Raw genomic sequence first — 12,383 nt, forward strand, 5'->3', positions numbered from 1 at the left:
ATCCAACTTTGCTTGTATTTTATAGACAAGCAACAGCTAACTTACCAGTTTTAGTTGATACGTCTTTTGCTAAAAACATCTGAGTCTTAACTGGACCATTGGACTTGATAACTTTATTGTCAGGAGAGATGATCTGAACAACATGTACAGTGCATGCGACAATTCAATGGATACAAATCCCAAAACCTCTGGACTGAAATGTTTGAACCCTGTGACGTGACATCCAGCAGTTCTTGATCGATCACCATCCATAGGTTCCCTGGCTCTCACGGCCCATATGCTCGTCTCAATTTCATGCTGTCCACTCATGGGTTTTATGGGTTCAGGTAATTTCAGTCAGCAACACTATTTCTTCCTTTATTGTTCTTTTTTCCCTAATCTTGTTATATCATGGCATGATTGTTCCTGTTGTAGGTTTTTTTGTTGCTTCTTCAGTTCTTCCATTGTTGCAATAGATGTGGTTATGAACCAAACATGCAGACTAGAGGAAATAATTTGACATACTCTAAAGCTGAAAGTGAAATATGACGAGAATGACAAGTTTTCAGATTTGAGATGGTTTTGGCTACGGGTCACCTAATATCATCGACCAACAAGGTAGAAACAAAAGAAAATCAACAGGGCGCCCTCATCAACACATGATACGATCGGCAACCATTCTGCAATGTGGCAATATTTTGAATGTCTTACCAAAACAAAAATCCACTTAAACCTCAAGGAGACAAAACATTACTGTCAAAACAAGACAACCAAATAATGTAAACTAACTAATTAAGAGAGGCTAGCTAATCTTAATAGGTACATTTTGTTTTTACATTTTTTGTTTGGACATTGTGCTTGATTTTGATTGTTCAATTAATTAATAAATGGAATTGATTAGTAGTAATACATTATTACGAATTTTGATCAGTGTTGTTGTGTGTTTGTGTTAATAGACCAATTTTGCTTAAAATTCAACACATTCAAAATTTATATTTTAGTATTTATAATTATTTTCTTTATCTTAAACTACGACTTATTTTATATATAAAAAAATGCACCAATTCTTTATCCGCTACTGCCAGAGTCATATTTTAATTAGTACTCTATGAGAAAGAAAGTGTGGAATATGCCTTTGACTGATTGATTTTTCCATTTAGAATTTAGCTGACTAAAACCAACCCTTTTTTTTGGCAGCCTGGCTAGGTAGGCCTAATAGTTTGAAACAAAGTATATTCGAAATGCTAGGTACAAACTGCAAAGTGCATGGAGTTGCGTTTAATTAATAAGTTGCTTTCAAATCGAAAAATAAACCATGGCGGCTAGTGCTTAAATATGGTCTGGTTGTTGTTATCTACACAACACTGCCGATTTCGACTGAAAAAAGGTAGAGAGCACGTTGGCAACTTTTTTAGCCATCATCATAACATCACTCGAGAGGAAAATATAAAAATGGATGGATAATAGGCTTTTGGCCTGCTTGAGAAAACAAATCCCCAACCCCACAAGTCCTATTGCAGACGCACATGATGGGCCCAACCACATTAAAAATCACACTGCAGTTTGATGTTGCAACCTCTTGCCGGCCCAACCTTCCAGTGCGCTCTAAAGTGGATTTTAGTCTTTGAAATTCTTTTTAGTAATTGTTTTGAAAATCCCGGGTTACATACAAGGGTTTTTGGCTCATTGGCTATATTTTGAAGAATCGGATTAAAACATTTTTTCTGGGTTTAGCGGCATTGGCTAAGTTTTCAAGATTCTCTAAAACATTTTCTTTATAGACCCTTTGGGAACAAATTTGATTCTTTGATTTTACCTCTTGCGAAGGATTACATGTAAAGATTTAAAAAAAAAAAAAAAAAAAGCAGGATGGAGGAAACAATTCATCATGAAAATCAGTAGTAACATGAATGACCCTGTAGAATTTTTCTACTATTATTTAGATATGATTTGATTCAACACTACAAAGATGATGGACGCTTTTTGTGATTAGCTCAAGGATGCATTTGATTTGAGAGAATTCAAAAATTATTTTTTAAAATTTTAATTGTGATTATTTCACTTTTACATTTAATTTAAAATTATTTAATTCTTAAAAAAAATGTTAAAATTTTAATAATATTTACAGTTTCGAAATTAAAAATTTATTTTTTTGTGATATTTTAAAAATTTAAACGAATTGTTATTTGACTTCTAAATTTGATTTAAATAAAATTTTTTATTCATATTATATTTTTGAAAAACAAATTTGAAATTAAAATTAAAATTTATTTTAACTCAATTATAACATTTTTTATTGAATAAATCACCGTAATTGATTCACTTTTAAATTCATTTTTCGATATTTTCTACAATAGACAATTATAACTATAGACACCAAATTTGTCTGAATTTTAATTAATAGTTCTCGGACTATCAAGTCGAGACCCGATTTTAATTCAACTAGGTTTCAGGCCCGATTTCAATTCAACTGGGCTAAAAGTCTGATTTTGATCGAGTTCGAAGCCTATTTTGTTCTTTAAACCCAGCCAGCCTCTTATGTTATTTGTTTTATTAAATTAAACAAAAATATAAAAATACAAAATACAAAAAAATAGAAAAGACAAAAAAAGGGAGCTGATGGCAATGGTGCCTTGCACGGCACCACTAGCTACCCACGCTTCTGATCACCCATCCCTCTAGTCACCCATACCCTACAAATCTTATCCTAGTCATCATACCCTACCACTACCAGATAAGATAAAAGAAATAAAAAAGATAAGAGGGTTCGTGCTTGCACCTTCATGCCGAGCCATGTGCCACCTACTCAGGCACAGGGCACGGTCGGAGTTCTATAAATAGAGCTCTTGGTAGAACCCAAAAAAAGAGAAAAGGAAGAAGGGACGCTGCCAAAAAATGAAGAAAAAAAATACTCTGCCAAAAAATAAACACAAAACAAAGAATATACAAAAACTCAGTCCCCTGGAACAGGGAACCTAGCGCGGAGAGCCCTTACAAAAAAAAAACAACAAAGTCAGTTTAAAAAAAAAGTTAAAATACAAAAAAAGAGGTTTAATAAAAATTTCAAGAGCAGATCTAGGTTGTTTGGATTTTTTTTTTGTGGAAAGGAGGTTGGATCTGTATTCAGAGGATCAAGATGAGCATTTTGATGTTTTTTTGAATTTTTTGATATCGACGACGATGGTCGGAGCTCGTTGTCAGCGAGGACCATGGCGACCGTCATGGCGGACAGTCACTGGCTCCAGATTGGTCTAAAAAAAAGAGAGAGATTTTTATTTTTTGAGCAGAGAGGGTGAAATGAAGTAAAATTTTTTTTACCTTTTATAGAAACTGCCAAAGCCAAAACGACGTCGTTTCAATAAAACCCCAAAATGACGTCATTTTAAGCCCTTGAGGATCCGTACATCAACCAATGACCCGACTCGAAGTCCGCGCATCCGACCTACTAACTTGACTCACCCTTTGACCCTGACCGATCCAGATAAATCAGACCAAACCGAACCAGACCGCGCTAAACCGTCAAATCACTCAGACTAAACCAGACCGCACTGAACCACTAAACGTGATTAGACCATCGGATCGGCATTAACCGGATTGTTGATCGATCCGATTCAGGTAAAAAAAAATTTTTTTTAAAATTTTTTGAAATATTATTTTTGTTGTTTTAAATTTTGTTATTAATATTTATGCATGCTAAAATATTTAAATTTGCTAGAATAAATTTTCGTTGTTTTATAATATTAACAAATAAAAATAAATAATGAAATATATAGTAAAAATTTGTGATAATTTTGTTATATTTAAAATAAATCTTATAAAAAATAAAAAAATAAGAAAAAAGTAATTTGTATCCGACAATGAGATTCAAAGGTACTCCGAGTAGTGATACCTACGAAATCTCTAAGTGATAAGATTTTTTTTTTAAATATTATCAGTGTATTGGAGTATTTATAAAAAATTTACAATACAATAAAAATTTTCTTTTTTTTCTTTCTTATAAAATAATAAATAAAAACTAATTAATAAATTAAGAATATGTAATAATATAAATAAGAAAAAAAAATTTTATCCAATGATGGGATTCTAAAAGTATTTCAAGTAGTGATGCTTTACGAAATCTCTAGGTGAAAAGATTTTTTTAAATATTACCAATGTATTGAAATATTTATATAAAAACTTCAATATAATAAAAATTTCTTTTTCCTTCAAAAATTTAAATTAAAAAAATTAAATAAAACAATTAATAAAATTTCTAAAAAAGAGAATAAAATGTGTGTATCAACATGGTAATATTTTGCATTGCATGCACGATATAATTTTTACGAAAAGTAAATTTGAGCTTCTAAGGATGGGATTCTAAGGTATTCCGAGAAGCGTTACCTAAGAAATCTTTAAGTAAGAAAAAGTTCTTCTAATGTTACCAACGTATTGGAACATTTTAAGAATTATTTCAATAAAAAGGTTCTAATTTATTTTTCTTGAATAAAAATGAAACAATAATTAATAAATCAAAAAAACAATTTCTAATAAATAAATCAAAAAAATTATCTTTCAAACACTAAAAATGAGACTGTTTTTTATCAAAATCAAAAGATAACACGTAATTAATTGGTATCGTTTTAAACGGGCGCTGTGGGGGTGCTAATCCTTTATCACATGTAATCGACTTCTGAACTCAAACTGTTACGCAGACCCTAAAATTATCATTTTAATTAATTTTAAGATTTTATTAAAATGATATATTTTAATAGGTGGCCAATTGACTCCGTTTTTCATTCTTTTATTTTTGTTTCCAAATTCGTTAAGCGACTCCAAAATCGTTACGACAGCTTAGCGACTTCGCTAGGGACGTCTTTTATTTTTAAGACTCAGGCCAAAATTACTACGTATTATCCTCAAATTTTGATTTAAACAGTCCTAATCGATTTTGTAGATTTTTATTTTTCACTTAAAAAAAGGTCAAAAGAAAAAATCAAATTGAAAGCAAAAAGAAAAAAAATTCACACACGTTTCTTTTACTATGCCTCTTATGCTTTATTTTTCTATATATATTACTTTTGATAAATTAGGAAACATATACACACACAATAACACAATGCATCTCATGCATGAGCTCTACACCCGAGCTCCGTCCCTTATAGGAAGAAGTAGAGTACCTATGCCCTCGTGAGGTAATAACCTCTGTAATGGTAAGCGAAATACTTTCACTCAAATTGAACCCTTTTCGTTCGTAGCATGTAATGGGTGAGGATCGGGATCTCTCACTGGTCCAGCATGGACGATAGTGAGGAACAATTTGAGAACTTTTAGACACATATCAATCCAAACTCAGCATGTAATAAGCCTAAAAAACCAACTTTAGGTACAACTCATCCACCTTATTGTAGGAAATACCTAAGAATAAAAGTTATGTGTAATACAAAATAAAACAAAATAAAAAAAAATCTTAAAGCTTACAAAAAAATATTTTTTTCTCAAACTGCATCCTCACTTTAACTCAATTTTGTTTTGTTTTGTTTTTTTTTTTGTATTAATCATATCATACAGTTCTGTATCGAGATATTTGCTCTAAGACATATTTTTTTCAAGAAGTTTTTATGGATCTCAAAGAACTACAGATTTATTCATCTTCAGTTAGTGTCCCATGTGAGCCATATAATAAAGTACATATTTGGTCAAAAGAAGTCCAACAAAAGAGTGAAGATTATTTACCTAACGGTTATGTGTCTGAATTATTTAAGAAAATGTATTTAGATCTCGCATATAATGATTTAGAAGACTTAGCCACCATCTGGGGTCAATTAAATAAAGAAAGAAAAGAAAGCTTTTATAAAAAGTACAAACAGATTACATCCCTCATTTCGGTAGTGATTGATAAATAGTTGATCATGACAGTAATACAGTTTTGAGATCCATCCTATAGATACTCCATTTTTAATAAAAAAGATTTAGTGTCGACTATTGAGGAGTATTTGATTTTACTTAGGATAGAACTACAGTATCCAAATAAAGTATTTACCCGAAAGTTAAAATTAAGTTGTTGTAAAAAGTTGGCCAAGCTTATGAGGGTTAAAGTAGAAACCATTGATTTCTTTATGAAGCCTAAAGGTGAACATCTCGACATCTGTTGGAACTTTCTTTGAAACTTCATTCAGGGTATTTAAATGATGATCAAGGTATGACTATGTTTTCTCTAGCATTGTATGGTATGGTAATCTTTTCGAAGACTTTGGGTTACATTGAGATAATTGTGATAGATTTTTTTGAGCAAATTAAAGCTCAAGCAATTAATCCCGCTCCAGTAGTCCTAGCTGAAACCATTAGGTCATTGAATTTTTGTCAATGGAATGAAAAAGGACGGTTCATAAGATGTGCATCGCTATGATATGTGTGAGTTAGAAGTCATTTCAAGTGCGAGAAGAGTGCATTTTCAAAGTCGTATCTTCGAAATAAGACACCAATTGAAGAGTTCTGTAAAAGTCAATGGCCGATATTAATGACCAAAGAAAAGTGGATTTTATTCTTATGAAGGCTTACTAGGGATAAAATTGAATGGATGACACCTTGGATGTCTAGAGTGCCATTGTTGTATCATAGAGGAAATGAGCCATAGATTTCGCTGTTAGGGCTATGGGGCATTGTAAGTTATGTTCCTACCACTCATGGCTTGGTTCAAGTAGAATTCATTTATGGGGAACCGAATTTATCAAGAACCTCGAGCAGTTGATCCAAGTATGGAAAAAAGCACGAAGAATGGGGTTAGGACCTCTCATCGACAAAGTTACTCCTGATTATCAAATTTGAAAGGTAAAGTGACTTAGAGACATAATACTCCATTATGATTATAGCTCATATCAATTGGTTAATCTTTCAAAAGAGATACAATTATCAGAAGTTGAGCTTGTTAAGAAAGAATTAGAAGCTGAAAAAGAATAAATAAGAAGAAAAAATTTAAGACTTTGTGAGAAGGTAGGACAATTGAAATATGAAGTAGAGATACAAGTGAGTAGATTAGAAAAATTCATAAAAGAATGAGATGTGACCAATAGTGATTTGAAAGATCTATACCAAGAAAACAATAGGTTACAAGTCTAATTCAAAATAAAAAAATTCATCAAATCTTACCTTAGTCGGTAACGTGAAACGGATGAGCTCCGAGAGAAAATAAACCGATGTAAGGGTAAAGCTCAAGAAAAGCAAAAGGAGACTTCCAAAATTTCTTAAGAATGTTAAAATTGAAAGGGGTTATACTTTACAACCTCAGCAAGATTGGTGGAATCCAAAAAAAAAAGAAAAGGTTGAAAGTCATGCTTGCAAAATAGAGAAGAAAACATTTTGAAGTACTGAATGAAAAAGAATCACTTTACCAATTGATCCAAGGGTTAGACACGCAACTACAAGACCACAAGAGCCATATTTAAGCAATAATAGATGAGTGGCATAGAAGAAAAAAAGATTGGATCTTCACATGCGATTCAAAAAAGAATGCTTGCATGAGGTGGAAAGTAAAAAGTTTAGGAAGGTAACAGTACATAGAGTACCTGACTAATCAAGTTTGCAAGGCAGTAAAGAAAGCATGAGAGATGGTTAAAAAGGTAAAAGCATTAAGAAGAGAAGTTAATCCCATAGAAGAATATGGACAGTGCCTAGTAAACTTTTTAGATGAGATAAATGACCATTATGAACAAGTCAAACGCTTCTATAGATTAGGATGGTAAATCTCATGTAATAAAAGTTGTATGGAATCAATAAAAATTTCTAGTGTTGAAATTTATCCAAGAGAAAATATCTCCTACTTGCATTCATGAATCATGTACATCATTTTCAAAAATAAAATTTTCAACACATAATATTTTGATTTTTTTTTCAAAAAAAATTTTGTGGTAATAAAAGTTCAAGAATAGCTTGCTCATAAAAAATTTTGACCCAACCTACTCGTCATTCATACAATATTAAGATTTAAACAAGAATTATAGAGTAAGAATAGACTAGTCGATTTGAGAGAATCAAGAAAGTTCAAGAAGAACTAAGAGGAGATCTCAGTACAATAATAGATATGCTCAAAAAACTTGACAAGAGAAAAGCAATGAAAAAAAATCCTAACTTTGAAGAGCAATCGTCAGATATGGTAGATCCTGTTTACCCTCTAAGATTTGAGTCACGATCGACCAAACCTTCTCAAAGAACTAGAGTACCAATTCTTACTCCTGGTGGATATCCCAATCCTTATCCAAGAATGACATCCACACCTACTCCAGAACAATTTTAAAATTTTGTTAATCCCGTTATGATGAAAAAATCACCTGAACCAATCTTAGTTCCTGATTTGGATGATCCCAAATAGAGAGAAAAGCTAGGGATAAAGATATTAGAGAAAATGAAAGATACCAGTGCCCAAGAGAAGATGAAGTTATTAGAAGAAAGGCTTAGGGACATAGAGGGAATGAATTTTTATGGCTCTACAGATGTAACTGACATTTGTTTAATCTCAGATGTGGTCATTCCACCAAAATTTAAGATCTCTGATTTTAAAAAATATGATGGTACAAAATGCCCAATGACTTATATCACTATGTATTTTGTAAGATGGTAATACATGCTCATAACGAGAAATTGTTAATACACATATTTCAAGATAACCTTACAAGATCTGTAGCCAGATGGTATATTCAACTAGATAAAACTAGTATTCATTCCTAGCAAGAGTTCACAAGGGCATTTCTTACATAATATCAGTATGTCAAGGATCTAGCTCCAAATCGTCTATCTTTACAAGATATGAAAAAAAAGGTAACTGAGAGCTTCAAAGAATATGCACAAAGATGAAGAGATGTTGCTGTACAAATTCAATCTCCTCTCACCAAGAAAGAGACAATTATCTTATTTGTGAACACCTTGAAAGTACTATACTATAAAAAATTGATAGGTAATACAACCAAAAAGTTTACAAATATGATGATATCAAATGAAATCATTGAAAATATCATAAAGAATGGTAAGCTCGATGCATGAGAGATAAGTGGAGCAATAAAAGGTGAAGCTCTAAAAAAAAAAAAAAATGAAGCTCAAACGATGAACTATATGGGATAACAGTTTAGAAGTTTTACGCCCTACCTTGCACCAGTCTACCAAACCCATTACCCATTCGTAAACAATGTTATATCTATCTCTTATGTATATTAACCATACCAGCCATTACAACCATCAGTTTATCTACATAATTTTTAGTCATCCTTTCGGATACCCACCTACAATCGTTCTACTACATCCACCAAACCAGAATGGATGCCTAATCTTAATAGTAGTTTAAAAGCTCCAAGAACTACAAAAAAAAAAAAACTATTTTTGATCCCATACCCATGACATACATAGATCTGTACCCTTAACTTGTTAAGAAACATTTACTAGCCCCTATTATTGTTAAGCCTTTGAAACCTCTATTTTTCAAATGGTATTAGCCCTAATGCACATTGTGATTAACATTATGGAAACCCAAGCCATTCTATTGTAAATTGTACTACTTTAAAGCAAAAAATACAAGGATTAATCAATGAAAGGGTGTTAAATTTTAAAACCAGTTAACGAGAAACTCTAAATGTTAATAAAAACCTTTTACTGAACCATACCAAATCATCAATAAATGCTCTAATCGATAGGCAAGCAAGCTATATGAAGAAAAGGATAGAGGAGGTTAAAACTATGATGGCTAAGGTGTTTGAAGCCTTAGTTAAGGCTGATATGCTGAAATCAATAGAACCTCAGCATTGCTCTAAAGTGATTAACCCCACTGAAAGTTGTAATTATCACAAAGGTGCTTTGGGGCATTCTATCGAAAGTTGTCACCAATTCCATCAAGAGGTGTAAAAGTTGATGGATATGAATCAGATAAAGTTTTACGAAGAAAGAGAAGAGTTGATAAAAATTGAAGTGTCTACCATTGATTCAAAGAATAAGTTTTTATTTCAGACCAGTAATAATTTATTATGATGAAAAGTCAACATCGAGGCCAAAAAAACCCATCTCTCGACCAATAGTGACAATTAAAGTTCTTGGCTCTTTTTCATACAAAAATGACAAAGCAGTTTCGTGAAAGTATGATTGTGATGTCATAGTCAATCCAGATACTATGAACATAACGGGCGTATGAGGTATAACTCAAAGTGAAAGGTGTTATACTCCAGAAGCTTTAGAGAAAACCAGGAAAAAAAAAGTAAAGGTCATAAAAGAAAAAGAAAGTCAAAATAATCCTATTGCAGTTCCAAAAAAAAAAAATGTCAAAAGTCAATCTTTGAGAATAAAGCTTGTGAATTTTTAAAGTTAATAAAACATAATGAGTATAGTATAGTAGAATAGTTGAACAAGATGTCAGCTAAAATTTTGTTATTATCATTATTGCTAAGCTCAGAGTCACACTACAATGCTATACTGAAAGTGCTCGATCAAGCATATGTGTTTCACAATGTTTCTATTGAATATGTGGATAGCTTGTTAGCAGTATGATGATTTTAAATTATATATTTTTTAGTGATGAAGAGATTTCTTTTGAAGGTAAAAAAAGTACCAAGACTCTTCACATTACTGTAAAGTGTAAGAGTCATATAATGGCTAAGATTTTGATCGATAATGGCTTATTCATCAATGTTATGCCTATGACTATTTTGACAAAACTTTCTGTTAATGGATCTTATATGAAGCCTAGTCATATGATAGTTTGAACCTTCGATGAGACCTGAAAAGAGGTGTTGGGAGACATAAAAATGCTATTACAAATTGGTCTGTACACTTTTAACATGAAATTCCAAGTTATGGATATATTTTCCTCATACAGTTGCTTATTGAAAATCCCATTGATTCATATGACGGGTGCTATTCCATCCTCATTGCATCAAAAAGTCAAATTCATTATTGATAAAAAATTGACATGTGTGGTAGGGGAAAAAGATTTACTAGTAACTCAATCAGTAAATACTTTTTATGTGGAATTAGTAGATGAAGCACTAAAATGTTTTTATAGATCTTTCGAGATTGCTAATACAACCTATATGGCTAAAAGATCTAAATTATATTCGTCACATTTGTCTACGACAACTAAAATGGAAGTCAAATAGCTTACCAAAATGAGATGACAACCTGAAACTAGACTAGAAAAGAATCTACAAAGAATTATAGAGCCACCAGTAATATATGACAAGAAAGATAGATTCAACTTAGGATATAAGCCAACAAGAAAAGATAAAATGAAAATGGTGAATGAAAAAAAAGATAAGAGATTGGCTAATCTTGAGAGATATGAGCCAGAGTAAGAGCCTATGATCATTTCATACCTCTATAATTTTTTTCGTTCGGAAGGATATATTTGCTCAGATTTGTCTGGAGCCATAAATGCAAGATTTATAGATGAATTTTTAGAGCTGACCATTCAAATGGTGGATGATGAAAAAAAAAGTCAAGTTAAAGAGCTATTCATGCACCCTTGTCCTTTAGATTTTGAGCTAGATAATTGAAAAGTCATAGAGCTGCCTATTGTCTTTAAAACTTTTGAAAAGTAATGTATTATGAAACTTTAAATCCCTAATTGCTTTTATAAGCATTGGGTGATCTTTTGTGGTGTCTTTATGTTTGTCATTTTAATAAAAGACTTAGAAGATGCATCCGTATTTCTTTTATTATTTTTATCTTCATTTTGTTTTCCATTTTCTCTTTTCATCATTTTTTTTCCATTCTATTTTTATGTGCCAATATTCTTTTCATCTTACCCTTTGTAGGGTTTCAAATAATGAACACGAAGATAATTATGACAATAATCTCGGATTTGATTTTGAAAATTTAATTCATGTTGACGAACTTGATAATGAAGAAGATTTGGATAATTACACACTGCTTCTTGATTTGCTAAAATTAATAGAACATGAAGATAAGCCAATTAAACCCAACCAGAAAACTATCGCATTAGTGAATTTGAGAAACAATGAAAATGAAAGAAAGGTCAAAGTTAGTACATCATTTTTACCAACTAAAAGGTAAAAGCTAAAAAAATTGCTCTGAAAATATGTGGGTGTGTTCACGTAGACTTACTGAGATATATTAAGACTTAGCACTGATATTGTAGAGCACAAGTTACCTTTAAAATCAGAATGTAAGTTGATGCAGCAAAAGCTAAGGCAGATGAAGCTGAAGATGCTACTAAAAATTAAAGAAGAAGTGAAAAAGTAATTTAATGCTGGATTTTTTAAGGTGGTAAAATATCTCAAATAGGTAGCCAACATAGTGCTAGTTCTCAAAGAAGGATGAAAAAGTGAGAATATTTATTGATTATCGAGATCTAAATAGAGCAAGCCCTAAGGATAATTTTTCTTTACCTCACATTGATACTTTAGTGGATAATACTGCTAGGCATTCCGTAT

The sequence above is a fragment of the Durio zibethinus genome, chromosome 23 (genome assembly GCF_047325235.1).
Source record: "Durio zibethinus cultivar Kanyao isolate XHJ-2024 chromosome 23, ASM4732523v1, whole genome shotgun sequence".
NCBI lineage: Eukaryota > Viridiplantae > Streptophyta > Magnoliopsida > Malvales > Malvaceae > Durio > Durio zibethinus.